The sequence below is a fragment of the Cyanistes caeruleus genome, chromosome 11, assembly GCF_971803275.1.
Source record: "Cyanistes caeruleus chromosome 11, bCyaCae1.hap1.1, whole genome shotgun sequence".
Lineage (NCBI taxonomy): Eukaryota > Metazoa > Chordata > Aves > Passeriformes > Paridae > Cyanistes > Cyanistes caeruleus.
In genome coordinates, this window is record NC_141711.1 from 8356180 (window position 1) to 8375348 (window position 19169).

At 42.4% G+C, this 19169-nt stretch overlaps 1 protein-coding gene across 9 annotated transcripts in view; it reads left to right on the forward strand.

Moving 5' to 3' along the window:
- FHIT (fragile histidine triad diadenosine triphosphatase) overlaps positions 1 to 19169 on the forward strand; it is a 532732-nt gene that overhangs the window by 463294 nt on the left and 50269 nt on the right. The window lies entirely within an intron of this gene.

Sequence of the window (19169 nt, forward strand, 5' to 3'; positions counted from 1 at the left end):
CCATCTCTACATGTCTTTTGCATACCTCCAGGGATGGTGACTAAACCGCTTCCCTGGGCAGCCTGTTCAGTGTTTGACAATGCTTTCAGTGGAGGAATTTTTCTTAATATACAATCTAAATAAGCCTGGACAGAGGATGTGTGTTTTATTCAAGCTTTAGTTCAGGACCAAACCAGAATCAACCATGCAAAAATAGCTCTTATTTCAGGACTTGCATGAAAGTTTCTTTCAGTTTTATCCAATGAAAATTTGGCTGCATTATTTCAAATGGCAAGTGCCAAATGTAAGCTCTCAGTCAATATGATTAAAAAAAAAAACAAGGATCAAACATTTCTTCATTTTAACCTGATAGATTAAAAATTACAGACTAGGTAGATCTTGAGAGTACTGAGATGAGAGTTTAATTGAAATGATACAGCTTTTCATTCTCATCTTCACTAAATGACTTGGGAGGTCTGATCCTCAGCTGGGTTTAGTTTTATCTTGTTGCTGCTATTCTAACTTTCTATATAGTGTATTGTCAGTGTGTAAATGCTGTGAACAAAGGCTCAGATTGTATTCAGAGAACACACACAAAGCTGAACACTGCTTCACTTTTGTCATTTTGGTCATAACAGTATAGCTTGGAATTGTTTAATTCTTCTAATGTTATGCATAGCAATGCAATGTTCAGGCATCAGAGAACTCGAGGAGGGAGTCTTAGTGTTCTGAATCTGTTTGAGAAAGCACAATGTCATCTTCTAGAAAGCCTAATTGTTATGATTAATATTTAGCACAGGGAAGCCTGTGTGGAAGGGCACAAGTTGCATCTGCTCATTGAATTGAATGAGTTACTGATTTTTCATTTCCTTTTATTTTCAGCATCCCGCTGAATAGCAGAAAATGTACAAGTACATCTTTTCTATAGCAGTATCTCTTGGACTAAAGGCTGTGCCTCTTGCAAAGCCACTCCTGGGGTGTCTGGCAAGGAGAGCAGGTGGGCAGCAGCACATTTGCTGCTTGCTGAATTGTGAGTCAGGACTTTTAGCAGGGACACATTGAGGTGCACCAGAGGTGTAGCTGCACCACGCTGCAGAGACCAAACAGATGCAGGAATGGGATGAGGTGATGGGAGACAGGAGTGAGCTCTGGAGAGGGGTAAGGGCTGGCTTTACTTCTTGAAACCCATTTTGACAAGGCATCTCACAGATATATTGGATGTGATGGCACTATCTTTATATTTAACACTGCAGCACCATAATTGCAACTCCCTGAAAATGCTGGTCACTTAGTAAGTGTTTCTTCTCACTGAAAACAAAGGGACTTCATTAAAAATGAAGAAAAATATGAAAATTCCAGCAGGTGTTGCCGAAGAAACTTGGGCAAAATGTCTTCTGAGAGAAAACCTAGCAGTGAAACAGGTGCAAGGAGAGTACACAGTGAAGTTTAACAGAGCTGGTTGGCAAGATATTGCTGCAATTTGTCTTTAGGATCACACAGAAAGCTGACAGATTTCTCTAGGTCTTGGTGACATTCATATAAATAAGTTTCCTAAATCACCAGCTGAAATTTCAGACAATGGTTTCTGATAAAGGGATGTCAGAAAGTTTCACCTTCTGAAATTGGTGACTCATTTACCATTATCTTCATTGAACAGCTGAGATCCTTCCTTTAGGAAGAGAGATGAAAAATTATCTTTGAATGTACCATATTGCTTCCGATTCCAGAGAGGAGAGGGGAATTAATGTTGAGGATGGTGTTGCAGTAATTAGTTTCAGATGCAAAGGGCTGAAAGTAAATCCCAACAAGCAGCAAGAAAGGGATTCACCAGCAGAGCAGCTGGAGGGTGGTACAATTTTTTTTAGAATATGCAATCAGTGTTGTTCATCAGTGTTTTGCTCCTTAATAATTAGAGCAAGATTAAGAAAAAAAAAAAAAAAAAAGGAAAGAAGAAGAGCAGATTCTTGCTGGGAACTCATTTATGGCTGTATTAGGAGTTAATGTTGAACGCTGAAGGGTGCTTCACACTTTTGGTGGAGATGGCATATGGGGGTGTTTAGTGCCTGATGGTGGGAATACAGACCACCACCAGCTCCTGCTCTGTGGCTGTGAGCACATGTGCTCACACAGGCTGCTTGGAGTCCAATCTCATTCCTATTTAAACCAGTGTGAAGATCTATTAAGCTTGCTTGGCATTAGGCTGGGCTTTTGAATTAAAAATTCTCCATTGAGTGCATGTAACATAGCAGAACCCTCTTTTTGCTCGTCACCTAAGTGGCAGAACTACTCTTGGGCTGTTGGCATCTCTCTTTCGCTGTCATTGACACAGAATAATTTCCTGGACCTGGGGACTCTATTTTATCACATCATGGGGTTTGCTGGATCTTGGCAGAAGAGTGTTTTCTCAGACTGTGTTTTGTGAGCTGGCAAATTGCAACTTGTGACTCTCTTAGGAGTTTTGTTCAGTCATTTAGGTTTTACCTGTTTCTAAAATAGAACTTTTCAGTCAGCCCAACTTGTTTGGGTTTGCAAAGAACAAACATATTTGTCCTCCAATTTGCATTAAGGAAGGCTTTCATTACTCTTGCATTTCACTTCACTACCATGAAAACAAAACCAAACCAAAATAAACCAGCAGCACTGATGCAGCAAGAAAGAAAGTTTTGTTTAGCAAGCATCCATGGCTTTTGATGGCATGGAATAACTGCTTGCTGGTGCCTGGAAAACCTGGCAACAGACTTAGAGTGAGGGTTCCATCCTGTGATGACCCAAAATAGCAGGTGCACTGCCTGGAAGTTTTGATATACATAAAGCTGAGCCACAGCCCACCTTGGGAAACAGAGATCAAAATCTCAGAGACTTAAGAGAACATGTAAGGAGGCTCCTTACTGGGATCTCTGCCTTTGCAGGGAGTTTTCTTTAGATTAAACACTGCTCTTACAATAAATCCAGTTGGGTGCCTCTCAGTTTCTCAGTTCAGTTCCATGTCTGCAGTGCTGGGGGTTTCTCCTCACCCTTCCACCTTGAGGGTGTGTACAAGATAAAAGGCAGAGGGAGCTGGGGGCTCTGGCAGGGTAGCCCTGCTGGCATTTCCAGGCAGCAAAGTGAGATCAGCCACAACACAGTTCTTTGACTTCAGCTCAGTTTGCTGGGGTCCCTGGCTGACAGCACTCCCTCCCTGCTTCTGCTACTCCAACATTTATTTCACAGTAAAGGCTGGTTTCACTTAATCATCAGTATTCTAGGACTGAAATGACCTCTTTTTTATTTTATTTGTTTTACCAAGAGCTGAAAGGTAAATATCATTTCAGTACAAAGCCATAAGTAGCATGATTTCTGTGATTTCTCCTTCTTTACACATCCTCAGCTTTATTCATAGATACCTGACAAGGAAGCAGCAGCAGGTGTTAAAACAGTACATCTTGTCAACAGTAAGATAGGCCATCATCAAAACAATGCTTTTATTTTTTATTTCTGGCATCCAGTATCAGTAGGGAGGTTTTAATCTGAGGCAGAAAAAGCCTAAATAGGGTCTCCAAAAGCCAGACTTTTACCCAAGTGGGTCAGGAGAACTCTGAACTCAGTTGAGGTTATAGACAGATATTGAGGTTTGCTCATTGCAAGCTCGACAGCCCACTTAGCACAGTTCACTGGCCCTTGCTAATGGATGTGTTGTAATGTCCTGTATCTCTCATAGCCATGAGTTTAGTTTTTAATGGATCTGAGGTCACTTTGGATGAGAAGTCCATACCCTGACTTCTTGCTAATAATGCTTAACATTTCTATGAAACTTAGTTGTGTTTCTTCATTTCTTTATTACGGGAATATTGCACTCACGGCACTGCTGAAATGAGGATGGAATGGATTCCTGCCTCCACCTCCAATTTTCCACTTCTGAGCAAACCATCTGCTGGGAGAGATGGACTTCGGTTCCTGTGGGCATGAGAGACATAACTTAGGCAGGGTTCACAAAGAACCAAAAAGGGTTTTGTGGAACTACTGTGGGGTTTATATTTGCTTTTTTGCTTTGTGATGGGCTGGCAACTCGGTAGCATGAGCTGAGTGGCTGCCCATGTCTGTGTGGTATTATTTGTCTGCAAATGCCAGACTGTCTCATCAGGAAATCAAAGCCATAAAATATATTTTCATTTCCAAGACTGTATGTAAAGTTCCTTTTGATTTGGGGTTCAGTGTTTTTGTTTGTTGGTCTTTTATTTGGGGGGCTACTTTTTTCAGGTTTTTTTTCTGGATTTGGGGTGTTTTTTTCCTCAGAGTAGGAATTCTATTTCCATCTTTACCTTGTCAGGATCTCTTGCTTTCATTTCTATCCTGGCAGGGCCAGCCTGACTGTTTTGCCAGAAATCTGATGGCACATCTATATTGCAGAGTTGTTACCAAAGTGTTTTAACAGCAGGTGGGGGGGACCCTGGTGGATCTCAGGTGCCCAGTCCATAAAGACACAGTCTCTGTGTCTGTAGGTGCCACAGAGAACCTGCAGGTCTTTTCATGTAAAACTTCAACTTGCTTTGGACACTAACTTAAGCAGGGATTTACTCCGTGTGAAAAGACACAAATTTTTCACATTTGAAATTATTTATTTGATTTTCTTGAGACTGTGTTTATTCCACTAAGATTTTTATTAGGAATTTGGTGCTTGTTTCTTTGGTGTGGTGGTTCTTGGTTGGCATTCTAGTGTGCTACAAAGAGAAGTCAATCTTCTCTGCCACTGCATTTCAAAATATTTACCACTAGGAGATAGTACTCAATTTTGAAAAGCATTTAGGGTTTTGCATATCAGAGCATGTTGGATTCAAAGCATATGAAGTGGGTACACAGAAAATAAGGGGTTAAGTCAGAGATGTTCACTTTTGCTGCAATGGGATGGCTGCCTGCATACCCAATGAACACCCCCATTTGGAAAGATTTTAAATAGACTGGGCTGGATACATGGGAAAAAGGAAAAAAAGAGTTGAACTGATGGGAGCATTTTGTCAGGATGATGGACTGAAAAATGCAGCAGGTATTTTCTGTATTTTAATGTACAAGGCTGTGTAATGCAGTTGGGCCCTCCCACCTGAGGGACGTGTTTGCCAGTTGGCACCAGGCTCCCCTCTGGCTTGGCATGGCTGCTTTTCTGGGCCAGCCTTACTGAAGGAATGTGATTTGCTATGAAAAATGTGTTGATCAGGCTTGGTTTTGTGCCACCAGGCAGATTAGTGAATTGCCTTGTCTGCCTGCCTCCCATTGCTTTATTCCAGCCAGCAACATCTAAGCCTTTATGATTTTGCAGGTCTTCATTAAAAATAGCTGTTTCTATATCTGATTACTGAGCCCCATCTGGGGAGAAATGAGTCTTTCATCTGTGTAATATGAGGCCATATCCGAGCACGTTGATTCCAGAACAGATTCTATAACAGAGTAAAACAAACTTTCTGTTCAATTGCTTTTCCAGCTCGTCTCCAAGTTCTCTATGAGCCCTGACTTGTCCCCAGCACATAATGACTGGGGTTAGGGCATTTTTTTTTTTGTTTGTTTTAATTGCTCTTCTACTGCTAAATGCAATTTTTGTAATTGCTTACATAACTCCGGGGTTTTATTTTAAATTAATCTAACTTTGCAGTCATTTTACATATGTTGCTCCTAACATTTGCCTATTATTTGGATTAATTCCACTAATTTATCACCTCTGTTTAGATATGCATTGTTCTTATAACAACTTACAGCTGAATTAAAGCACACTTTCTGGGCTAAAGGCAAAGTTTGCTCCAGTAAATCAAGTGGATTTCTTTTCCCTCTCTGTTACTACATATTTACTTGGTTTACTTGGACAGGTTGTTGTTTTTGGGGTTTTTTTGTGGACTCTGGTAGTTGGCTGTAAAATTAGTAAATATTCTAGTAAATAAATTCAAATTATTTTGATTATAGAATAAAATTAATGGGTAGAGCTGGCATTTATTTTTCTTTTTTGTCAAATTCTAAAATATTTCTCAAGATTTAAACACCAAATTAGCAGCCACTTCTTTTACCTAAGGTTAGCTCTATCTAACTAAGGTTTGGTGGTGGCAGTAGTGAAAGGAGCAGAATTCATGATTAGCTTTTATTTTTAGTTGGTCCCTGGCTATTCATCTCTTGAGTATATTTTTAAATGGTTGGGTAGGCATAACCTAAAAGCCAGTACAGCCTGTCCTCATGAGCAAGAGCTGTGCCATCAGGTGCTTTCTTTATGCACAGAGCAAATGGAAACATTTAATGATGGTTCTCTCATCTCTCATCTTCCCATTTTCCCCACCAGTGCATTGTGAAGGGACCAAGCAAATACATAATATGGGACTTATGGGCAAATTACTTTCTTAAGGGAAAATTTCCTTTGAAAATGGGCTTCCAGTGTGAGCAGGCTGTACTTCCATGGGTACAAACACAGAACCAGAAACCCTGAAATCTTTCACTGCCTATATATTGAAGCTGTCTTTAGGGACATGGAAGAAAGGCTTTTTTTCCTGAATGTGCATGAAAGGAGCAGCACACAGTTTATTGTTCAACAGCCCTGGCCAAACTCTTTTTTGATGAATACATGCATATATTTCTGGGATTTGCCATGTGAAAAACCCTTGTGGGGTCTCTCTTTGGGTATGATATAGTGTTAAAATATAACAGGTACCAAGACCAAGGTTTTCTCGACTGAAAAACTCCTCCATTGATGGTGACACTGCACACAACAGAAATGTGAGCCAAGGCTTTCTCAGATGTGCAGTAGAGCTCAGCTTTCCCATTGACTGTGAGCAGGCAAGGAGGATTCATATAGCTACAAAAGGCTGCAGGCTGGATTAGTAAAGGGCAACTCACATTTTGTCTAAAATGAGGAACAGTCAGGGGTTTTCTCCTGAGTGGCTGATCAATTCAGTACATGTGAAAAGACCTTTTTAAGCAGAAACAAACCAATTCCCTTAGATTCCTCTATTAATTGCATGTAATACACGGTGTATTTATTTTACTATAGTGTTAACAGAGATTGCATATAGTTATTTTTCTTCCAGCATGTGGTGCTTTGATGATTTCTCACAAATTGCAATTTTTAATCTTAAATTGAAAATGTGTCCAGAAATTTAACTAGGCCCAGACTTACATTGTAGAAAATAAAGAAAAGGATTGCAGCTCTCATAAACCCTTATCCATGAGTAATTATCTTGTTATGTTAAAGTGGTTCTCCTGAATATTAAAATAATTAGGACCAACGATCTCAGCAATACTTTTCTCAGATGTTGTAATTGGCAGGGGGTGTTAACTAATTAAATGTATTTCTGTTGCTGGCTGGCTAAAGAAAAGGATGAAGCACTTATAATTGCTGAGATTTAGCAAGAGCACTTGTTTACTCCAGTATAAACACAGAGATTACAGTGTTTGTGATGGGCTAATAGCTGGAGACAGGAATCAAAACACTTCCTGAGGGCATTTCTCCTTGCTGGAGGGGAGCTGGAATAAGGGGCTTGGCAGAGGGATGGGGCTGTCCCCACGAGCTCAGCAGTGGATCTTGCAGCGTGGATCCCAAAGCGCTGGGAATTGCTGCGGGCTGGAGGGAGAAGGCAGAGTCTCTCTGCAAAGGGTGAGCAAGTGATGGAAACAGGCTGGCAGGTCAGTCAAGGCATCCATCCACCCCTGAGCAGTGTTTGTGTACCAGTGCTGGATTAAACACCTGCCCTGTGTGCTGTATCCCTGGGATCCCATTCCTGCCCTGTGGCAGTAGACATTGGTTTGGTCTGTGCTTCCTCCCCTCCTCTACAAGGAACCACTGCTGGTGTTTCAGAAAGCTGGTGGTTACTTGCTTTTATTTCAAAACTGGTTCTTTCTCTCTCTTTTTTTTTTTTTAAGTTTATAGGAAAGACTAAAAAAAAAAAAAAATCACTCTAAAACTGGCTATTGTCTGATCTCTGAAGTAATCAATTTTGGATTCAGCCCCCTATAACAGTTTGACATTTCAGGGTCAGCAGAACAACTTTCTGGCAGATTGAAAAGCTGTGTTCCTGGCCCCAGGGTAGATTAGAGTAAAAATGGGCCAAATAAAATGAGGTTTCAAAGCATCTCACTTCCATTTCACTGCAGTTGGAAAAGGCAGTGAAGGCTGTTTTTAGGGAGCACAGATGCCAGAAGCCTTGCCTCTTTCCATGCTTCCTTTCCCTGTCTCCATTTCTCCACATGGGCTTCCTCCTCTTCTTTTGGAGTAATCCCAGGCCATCACTGGGCTGGAGTAACCCAGCACAGGCTGGATCAGTCACAGCTCCTCTCCAAAGCATCCCTAAAATGCACAGGAGGGACTGTCCTCTTGGAGAGGTGGGACAGGAAAGCAGCAAGCAAAGCAAAGCAAAGCAAAGCATCCCCCGTCCCCAGCATTTTCCTGCTTCCTCTCCCTCCTTTATCCTCCTTTACTTCCTTCGCTCCTCCGCTCCCTTACCAGTCCAGCTTTGTTCTCCTCTATTTTTTTCATTCTCCTGCCATTTCTTCTTGTTTTCTCTGCCATTCCTCAGTCCACCCTCTCATGACAGACAGAAGAGCAATCCTTTCCCTGGCTGTGGGGAACCTGGAGCCCATTAACTGCCTCAGCCAAAATCCACCTCTCCTGCTCGCTCCTTGCTTTTAGCCTCCTTATAAATGAAAATTCAGTTCACTAGAAGGGACATATGTTTACAATCCCACAGCTGGTAGGTACATGTGTACCAGGAGTGTGTGCCAAGGTTATATAGACACATGTCACTTTCATCCCAGAATCCCATTTGGTGCCTGGGAACATCTTCATGCCATAATGCTGTGGAGGTCATTACTGCTCCCTGTAATCCTCCATGAAGGTTTTCCATTTTCATTTATACACAGTAATAAAATACACATCTCAGCATCAGGCATTAGGATTAGTACTGACAAGGCTTAAGCTGAAATGTTTTAAGGATGCATTTCCGATGTGGATAGAATAGCTAGCACACAGCGTGCAATTATGCTGGCTTCATGGAGGGAAGGATTTATGCTTCAGCACTGTTCATATCACAGTGACACCAACAGCATAAAAGGAGTTGGTGGTTTATTTTTTTAAATGAAGATTGAATTAATTTTTCCATTGTAGTACTAATCTAGTATTATTAATTTAATTTCAGTTTCTAATGTTGAAAAGTCACCAGAAGTGCGAAGAGAAATGCCCTTTCTAATTTCATCATCTCTTCTGTATTTCTTTAAGGAAGTTGAGATCCTGGGAGGCTGGCTGGGTTCAGAGCAGGGACTGGTGTGTGTGATGGATCTGGAATGAGCTGCCTGGGGGCAGAGTGAGTGCCTGGGCAAGACCCTGAGCCTGCCTTCTTTGCTGATGCAGCTTTGAGCTCTTGTGCTTAAGTCTCATTGCACCCAACAGAGCTCCAGCCCATTCCTATGTGTGTGTGAGCACGAGCATGTGCCTTGCTGATCCAGTTAGAACCCAGCTCCACCTGCTGCAGGCAGGCCAGGGTGTCCATCCCCAGTGGAGATCACAGCCCCTGAAGCATGGGCTGCGCCTAGAGGAGGGACAGAGCACTATGGGCTGGGAGAGCTGACCCCCTTCCTGTCTTCCATCTCCTCTAAATGTCACAGCCCTGTTTTAGCAGCCAGGAGAAAGCTGTTCTCTGCTTGTCATCCTCTGCCATCTGCTTCTCCTCTTCCTCAGCTGGAAGGAATAATGTAAGAATCCTCTGGATCATCCTTGGAGGATGCATGAGGAGTGGATGAATTGGAAAAGAATGGGCTTCCATGCAGCCAATGGCTGTGACAGCCCTCATGCTGCTGCCCCATGGCCAAAATGTGGGGTAAAAACAGGGTCAACCCAGTAACACTGGTGCAATGCCCCAGAGGGAGTCCTGCCTCCTGAAAATTCCCATCACACACCCAATCCCAGCAACAGAAGGCTTTAGACCTCTCCACCCCTGTCCCTGCATCGTGTAGGAACAGCTGGCCTCATAACAAAACATAAATTCCTAGTGCAAAATGAATGAAAAGGAGAAAATGGATCCATTACAGGCAGTCATGTTTTCCCCAAATTTTCCTGAGTGCCCCTGTTACTTGAGTGGAGGAGCCTGGCACAAGCATGGTTACTAGGTCATAGATTCACTTCTAGTTTCTGGCCATTCCACACTACAATAAGCACAACTGGAGCCCAGCAGGTTCAGGCTGCTTTTACATTGCTGGATTTACAGTTGCTGGCATACTGGAGATATGAAGAATTGAGAAGCAATTTCATATATTGCTGTTGCCACTTCTGGCAGTTCCCTGCCCTTCAAGATATTTGTTGTGATAGTATGGAACCACCCCCTCTGAAGGATATATATTTAAAAAGCCCAAGATGCTGAAGGATTGCTATAGCTCAGTGTGCTTGCCTAGGTTTTAGTATATATGTCATTATTTTCTGTTTGCTTTTCTAATTCATATTTGGGGTTTAATTGCAACATTAAATCTCTATTTCAGCAGAAATAGAAAAAAAAATCACTCAGCCTGTCATAAGAAGGAAAACAGATATGACCTGAGGAAACCTATGTTTGTGGTATTAATCTTTCCCTCCTGACTTCCCACCTTTGGGGTAAAAAGATGCAATTTGCTGTCTTTCAGGATGGGTGCTTAAAAAAGGGCAAAACTTAAAGACCTTAATTTGCCAGCCTTAGACATCCCTCCATGTGTATCTGTCCCTCACAATGTGACAGTGCTGGGTGCTGAAACTGCCTGAAAAATAGTGTATGGTGGGGAATGTCCACCCAACAGACATCTCTGGGGCATCTCTCCATGCCTTTGGTACTGAGCACATCCCAGTGAGAGCCAGCAGCTGCAGCAAGCAGTGCACAAATGCAATAGCAGTAACAGCTGTAAGTGGCAGCTGCACAGTGCCTTTTGTAAAGCACCAGGCACTGGTGTCATACTGCATGGCCAGTGGAAATTCAGCCACTGAAAAGCTAGAGGAAATGTGTTTTAGATGTTATCTCAAGTCAGGCACTTAAAGAGTGCAAAGTCTTGTTGCAGCTGCTGGATCAGGTCTCTGAGTAACTAACTTAGCTCCTAGGCTCAGCTTGCACTAGGGCATCAGGGCTGTTATTGCTCTGTGGTGTAACTCATTTATGGTGCAGTGTTTATTCGTGGAAAGGCAGTTCCCAGATCCTGGAGGGGCTGAAAATGTCTGTATGAAGGGCAGGGAGGCAGAGGCAGCACTGCAGGAGGTGCTGGCACTGTCCCACCACAGCTCTGCCTGCTGTCCCCTGGCCATGCTGCTGCCCTGTGTGTTTCTCTCATGTTCTTGGTTGGTGGCTGAGGTGTAAGGCCTCCCTGAGGGAGCAATTTCTGCAGCTGTAGAAATGGGGCACACACACATCCCCTGGCCCAGGCAGAGTGCTCAAGGGTCTGACACCCCGTAGGAGTTGCCAGCAGCCTGCATCCTGTTTCCCTCAGACACAGTTTCTGTGGATTTCAGGGGGTCATTCCTTCCAGGACCCAGAGCCTCAGGGCCTCTGCCCTGCAGAGCTCCCTACATAAACCCAAGCACAGGAGCAGACCACTACTGATCATGCATCTTCTGAAATTTAAGAATCAAAAAGCACATTATCATTACAATTCATAGTAGTGCCCTACATGTCAGCCTGTGGGACAAAGGAAATCTGTGAGAAATACTATATAGCAGGTCCCTAGCACAATGAATATTTTCCAGGTATAAAAACTTTTCATGATGAAAAAGCCTCATCTCTGAGCAAAATCATTGTATTGCCTGAGCTGTTGTCAAAAACTTTTATGCATTGACTGCTTTTTCCACCAGACAATATTTACACTTCTCCATTCACCCCATTGATCTTCATTTTTGCAGGAATTTTTTTGGGGATAAAATATAACCTTTTTTTTTTTTAAAAAAAGTAAACATCCAAGAATTGTACTCGAGGGAAGATATACAGGGTAGACGTAGTGACAACTTAATAGTCTGTTGTATATCAGATGTCTTCTATGCTGCCATCTTCTTGGGGAAAGTATTTCTATACTGTGCATTAAACTATGCACACAGAAAGCTGTATAAACTCCCTCCATTTTTTCTCTTTCAGGAGTAAGCATTCTTGGCACTGGCAGAATGTGTGTGGTGTACAGGAGCTGCACAGCTCCTCTGCTGCAGGAAATAGAATAAAACATTCATTCCATTCCTCACACCTTCACAACAAGCCTGTAGATTAACTGTCCTTTCACAGAATACTATTTACTCGTTTCATAGAAAATACATTATTTCGTTGATTTAGTTTCTATTTGGTGTGCTAAAGAAATCAAATTTCCATATAGAAAAGTATACACAAAGGATATGACCTTTTAAGTTTAGCAGAGAAAATAACTGAGTGAATGTAATTAATATGCCATATAAATGCCAACAACAACATTAATGCACCATAAAATCAGGACAGTTAAAATGATATAGTTTGGAAATGAAAAAGTTAAGTTTCTGGTAGCTTCATTAATTTTCTCACATGGTATTTCAATGAAAGAAGCACAATCTCTTTATCTAAGCCAGGAGAATAGATATGGAACGAGAAAATGTATTTTTGTTAGGAGAAAACCAAATCTTGCTTAAGGCTTGACCAAACTCCTGAGCTGGCAGCCCTACTTATGCATTTAATATAATTCTTCCACTGCTTATACCCTTTATTTTTTCCCTAAAACCTCCTGCATGTCTCAGATCCAAACCTGTCCACACCTGTAGGTCTCTCAGTGTAGTAAAATATTTGCATTGCCATAGTTATATCATTGTAATGTATCTTTTTCTAGACTAAATATCTTTTCTTTAAAAAGATATTTAGAATGAGAAATTTTCTCATACAGAAAATTTCCCTGTCATGTTCACAGCCCAATACCCTTCTGTGGGTGAGGTCTTCACAGGGGATAAATTCTTCCCAAAGTGCAGATGGGCATCTTGTACCTGATTTTAACAAAGATGTCTTCAGGGGAAAAACCCTGGGGGTTTTTTGGTGGTTCTAGAACATAAAAACTTTTCAGCAAGGGAAAGAGAGGCAGGGGTCAGCCAGGCAAAATGTGATCCCCACAGTAAGTTCATGGGGATGTCACTCAGGAGCTGAAACTTCAGTGGAAGTCACTCTGCCACCTCTGTGCTGGGGGGTGGCAAATGCTCCCCATCACTGCAAGGGTGTGTTGTGGCTGTCACCACCACTAAGGCATCTGTCCAGCTGTTCCAACCCTGGGTTAGTTATTAGAGGTGAAAGAAACACTGGGGAAAAGAGGTAAAGCTCTAGCTTTAAATAAGAGGGGATCTATTCTCCCCACTGTATGTGCCCAGCTCCCATTAATAATGAAATGTTAATGATAGTTATGTGTTCACATCAAAGGCAGAGCACAGCCTTTCATCTCACTTAAATCTTATTCAAAAAATTAATGGAAGTAGTTGTCTATGAAAAAAAAAAAATAAGAAATTCCTTTGTAGAGCATTTCAAACTTTGCTGCCCCTGGGGAGCAGCTCCTAGAATCAAGGATGCTAACAAATTGTATTTAAGTGGGTCTGTCCCTGCTTTCCACCAGCCTTGACTGCATTTCATCCTAAAAAACTGTGAAATGTTATTGGCATTGCAATAGATAATCCAACCAAAATCAAATCAAAAATCCCTGACAAGGCCCATGTTATGAAAATAATCATAAATCTTATGGTGTGGTAGCTGTGTGTACCAGCATTAAGCATTCTGCTCAGGCCTATGTCAACATCAAAAAAATGGGGGAAGAGATGTAATCTGAAGTTCCAAAATCTATTCTGCATCTATTGTCTTGTGTGCATGGTCCTGCCAAGCACAGCTCTGCCCCTTGGTTGGTCACAGCCACAGGTCTGGAACACCTCCCCTGGTGAGGCAAAGAGGGATAAGCCCTGTCCCCAGCTCTCATTAGCTGGAATTAGGGCCAGCCTCATTTCTGGTGGCTTTTAGACATCCTGCATTGGCTGACGTGGCCCCCTGAAGCTGGGGAATGCTCTCTGGGAATGCAGTGGTTTCTGTTCTGGGGCTGCTTCTGGTGGTGCTGCCCCAGGGAATGGAGGTGGGATCGTGCAGTTCCATCTCTGCAGGGCTCCACTTTGCTTATCCCTGGTACCCCTGAGCCTTGGCACTCAGGGAAAGCTCTCTGCATGGGCAGCAGGATGCCAGGGTAGCAAGAAGGAGCTTGAAGGCAACTCCTGCCAGAAGGAACTGCCTGTTCCTCACAGCCCTGACAACACCCAGACAATTTCTGCTTCTCCAGCTCCACTCTGCCTTGCATGATCCCCAGTCCAAGAGAAACTCCTGGGACGTAGCACAAATATTGATTTCAGGAAGAAAGTTTGCTCAGTGTTTTGGTTGCTGTCTGGAGCCCTCCCTACCATGGGTCACTGCTGTGTGTACAAAGCTGGAGCAAACAGCATTTGCTGGAGATGCAGAGACACAGCCTGCCAGGAAATGCTTCCTTGGATATTAATGGGATAATTAATCTGAAAATGATGCTGGTGTGGATAATGTCTGTAACAGAATGTAGTGTCCAGAGGCAGCAGTTTGGTACTTTGGCATTAATTTATCCATGGCATATGGATCCCTGCCATTTGCAAACCATGACTCCTTTAATCTGTGGCTTCCTCAAAAAAGACCTTGAAAGTAGAGGACAGTAATATATTTTAGAACTTTAGAAATCAGAAAGTTTTTTTATACATAGATGTGCACCATGGAAGTGCCTATAAATAGATATTAAAACGTGCAATTTATAGCCTATCATTTCATGGCCTTTCAAGGCTAGAAATAAAGCCATATTTTACTGTGAAAATGAGATTTGTAGTTTTCCATGGCTAAAAGCTCCTGTTACTAACCCTGATGGGCTGCAAGATGTTGGACAAGATATCTGTCACAGGTCTGGAATATATATATAATATCTATGGTTGTATATAAATTAGGGGAAAATGATGAAGTTTCTACCAGTAAATGAAGAAGTTAAGAGATTGTAAGATAACTTGGTGGTGCCTGGGGGAAATACTCCCAGTGAGAGTAATTTCTTTTCCTCAGTAGTGGTAACAAAGGCAATTAATCCGCTGTCCCCAGCAAACGAAGTCAATGGCATCGTAACCTCCTAATAGTGCTCCGAGGTAAAATGAGCTCTCTTAATGCACTTCTGAAATGATTTTGAAGGTGCAGCAACTCCTGTGGCAGTGGGTCAAGGGCCCTGCCTGGAGGATCTGGCTCTGAAGGTGACTCACTGCGTTTTCCCTGGAGCACGGTGTGGGACGTGCTCACTCCAAGCTTCCTGTGGGAAGGAAGAGCTGGCACGACTGCAAAGCAAAAGATTAATTAACAAAACGAAGGACCAAATAAGCAAGGGGCTCAGTTTCATCCTTAGACTTGTTTCTCATTTATTTGTCTCTGAGTGTTTCACAGGGCTGGGTGATGTGTTATATTTGTATTAATCCATGCAAATCTGTCCCAGGTGGGTACGTGCCCTCCTCAGTCACAAAGACCTCAGCTTATCCTGATGGCAGGGGAAGGGCTGCTGGGACATGTCACTTGAATTAGATGCCTAAAATCAGATTTGCTGTCCTCAAACCTCCTCCTGTTCCTGATTTTTATGTGGATGTCTCCAAAATCTTTAGACCCAGTTTTCCTTATAAAAGATTTGGACTTGAAAGAATCTGGGAACAAGATATAGCTGAGCTGCTAAAAATTTAAGTAAATAATTTAAATAACTTATTCAATATATATAAAAATTAATTTCCCAGCAAAAATATCCCTCTTTTAGCATTATATATTTATTAAAACAACTTGGAGATGTAAATTATAATCAGTCATAGGTATGTGCCTAACCCTGAATTTTAATCTTAGCTGTTCCATCCCTCCAAATTAATTTTAAAAATTTATGATTCTTTTCCATAATCTACATCTTGCAAGCATTTTTAATCAGAAGTGGTTTAAAATATAACTGTTCTGTCCCAAACCAAGATTGCAAATGAGGTTATGTCTTTAGCTAAAGCATAGTTTCTGGCCAGAGCATTTATTTTGGTGAGATGATAGTTTCACAAGTGCTAAATTCACTGTAACCTTGTAAGATGTAATAGTTTTTGAAAAAAATATTCTTACTAATTAAAAAAGGCCACTGGAGATATTAATTTGAACTGTAGAAGAGCTGAGAATTACTGTGCTGTGGTTGGGACACACAACAAAGATGGGAAATTGCAGAAGAAACCAGAGACATTTTTGATATATTGAAATTCAGCATCTATTGTAATCTTCTTTCCCTTTTCTTCCCAGAACTCACAGCTTTCTATGAACAGAACTTCCTCTTGGGCATATGGCATTTATTATGTTTGGGCTCAGTACAGCACTGAATTTTTTGAATTTGGGGAAATTTCAGTAAAATCCATTAAAACAGACAGCTTCAGGAGAATCTGCATGACTTCCCTGGGAAGGCAGACTGAACAGGTTAAGGTCCTCTGGCTGGAAAAGAGAAAAAAAGAATAAATAGATCTCAAAAAAAAAAAATGACAGGAAAACACAGAGGAGCAGGAGATGGTTATCTACTGTTCCTCCAAAGAAAGGGCAGGACAGGGCACATGGTAAAATTCTGAAGCAGTATATTTGATACAAATTATAGAATTAGGTGACGCATTATTGAGCTGTGAAGGGTGGGAGCAGTTCAGGAGATGGGTTGGGTTGGATCTCCTGGGTCTGCAAGAGGCAGTGGTGGATGGTGTGAGGGCTCACATTTGTCACACGTTGGTGAGGGCTCACATTTGTCACCCTGAAGAGCAGCTTTGGCAGAGTTCTGGGGATGGCCATGCTGGGGGCTCGCTCTCCTTCAGCTTTGGAGAGCGAGAAAACGAACCCCCACATGGCAAAGTGATCCCCAGAATGCTGCCTGCTCATTTAGGATTGCTCTGTGGCAGAGACTGGGACTAGACTTGTGGGGAAGCCCCTGACCATTGGATGACAAGTCCTGTCAGGGAAGCAAGGGGTTAAATCTGGGGACAAAAGCCACAAAAACCACTTTTTTGTTAATAGCCTCCATTAAGCCTGGGAGGAGAAGCGAAGCAGCTTCCCAAGGGAACTTTTCAGTCCCACATTTGTCAGCACTGGCAAGGACAGTCCCTGGTTGTTTCAAGGATGTGTCTGCAGTTGAGCTTTTCTCAGGTCCAGCTTTCCCCTGCCAGGCTGGCACGGCCAGTGCCACAGGAGGGACCTGCTCATGTACAACAGAGGTGCCACGTATTTGTCCTCTGAGGGGATCAAAGTGCCCTGATCTGCAAGATATATACAAGGGAGGGGTTTTAATTGACACATTAAATTAAAAACTTTCCAAATCACAGGCACATTTTCAATTTCTGACCTCTTAGGTTAGGGTACTTGCTCTGAGTCTGCCTCATTAACTGCAATAATTCAGCCTCTAGGATCTCTGTGCTGTTTGATGAGGCAGATTTCCTAACTCTTCTGTAATCTGGGAGAAGATATGTGCTTTTTTTTCCTGAGGGCTGAGGTCCTCTAGTGTTAGACTGCATGTGAATTTTACTGTAATGTGGGAACTCAGCAAAGTCACAGGACTCTGCTCACTGGATTATTGGTATCTCACAGCTTCAGAATGTTTATTCATGAAGATGGACATTGTAAATAAAGGTGGATACTGGCAAAGGGATGTATTTGTTGTTTGAAAACTGCCTAGAAAAATCTTCAGATTTAAAAGTTTGTCTCCAGATGATGAAGGCTGGCAGTTTTCTCTCATTTGGATGCTAATGGCTGCTCTTCCTCTTTCATAATTTGCATGGAAATCCTGACAGTTTTGCATTAACAGTTACTGTTACATTTTTTTCTCCGAAGCAGGACTTCTTCTGTCAAAGAGAATTTAGTTTAGAAAACTTCATCTTCACAGACTATGAGTGCAGCTCTCTTCCTCACTTCTAGATGTATTTCTGTGTGTACACATACATATTCTTCTACAGAGACACACAGCTGGTTATTGAGGGGCAGGGGGGGTGTTTATATAAGTTTTACATCTTGGGAAGAAAGGCACTAAAGAGATGAAATATACCTTTAAACTGGTAGAGCAATATCTAGAAACTTTCCATAGTTATGTCTTTTCAAAACTTGTTGGAAGAAAAGCACTGAAAGCAGAGGATGAAAAATTAATTTCTGAAAGTGCAGCAGTAGCAGTAGTGGGTGAAGCAGGGCTGGGAGACAAAAGCTCTTACAGTTCACCTAGGAGGACTTTCTTTATACTGAAGAACACAAGTCCACAGAAATGTCTTAGACTTACAAAGTTAAAGAAAAAAACCCCCAAAAAACCCTATATGTATTTCTGGATGTTGTGGGAGAAGCTGCTTCCAAGAGGGGAAGACTTGCAGCATTGACTGCAAAGAGGAAAATAGAAAATGGACTTGAGGGTCCCAGAGCTACTTGTATCCCACTTGTAGGGGGGACAGAAAGGACCTGGTCCAGCTGAGCCAAATGAAAATGCAAAATTAATCTGGGACTAGACTGTGTCTGGTGGGATGCAGGATCAGGCTCCAGCGCCTCTCTGGCCAAGCCATTAACATTGGAGACAATGTCAGCACTGTCAGAATTTAGGGGACTCATTCCCATCAACCACTGACCTTTCTGAGGGTGGCAGGGCCAGCTGTGCCCATCCACAACACTGCTGAGGTGCTCCATCATCCTCAGGTGTGCCCAGACCTGGTCACTGGTCCCTTTGGATGCCACCTCACCATCCTGCAGCCTGTGGCTGCCTCTGTGCTCAGTTGTTAGCCCTGTGCTCAGCTTTCTAACCTTGGGAGGAGCAGGCCTGCTCTCGACTTTCCATATTGAACCATCCCTGAGTTCTTTCAAAGCATAACATTTGTGCATTTGGATTTAAATGAATGTCCTCTCCACCCTCAAATGAAACTCAAAGCTGCATAAGGACCTGTTAGAAACGTGGGATATGTCAGTAAAAGAAGGTCCACTGCAAGCAGCCAAGGCATTGCTTGTTGGTCAGAAAGCAAAGGAGCGTGGGGCTATTGGGTTAACTGTGTTTGTGAAGGCAAAGAAAGTAACTTTCAAAGCACTTTCCCAGTGTTAAGCTTTTTGCCTTTTTCATCATCACTATTTCCCCAACGCTGTTGAACCTGGGCTCCTTCCAATAGAGCTGTACTGTTTTGCCCCAGACTATTTCCTCACAGCCAGTTCCATGGC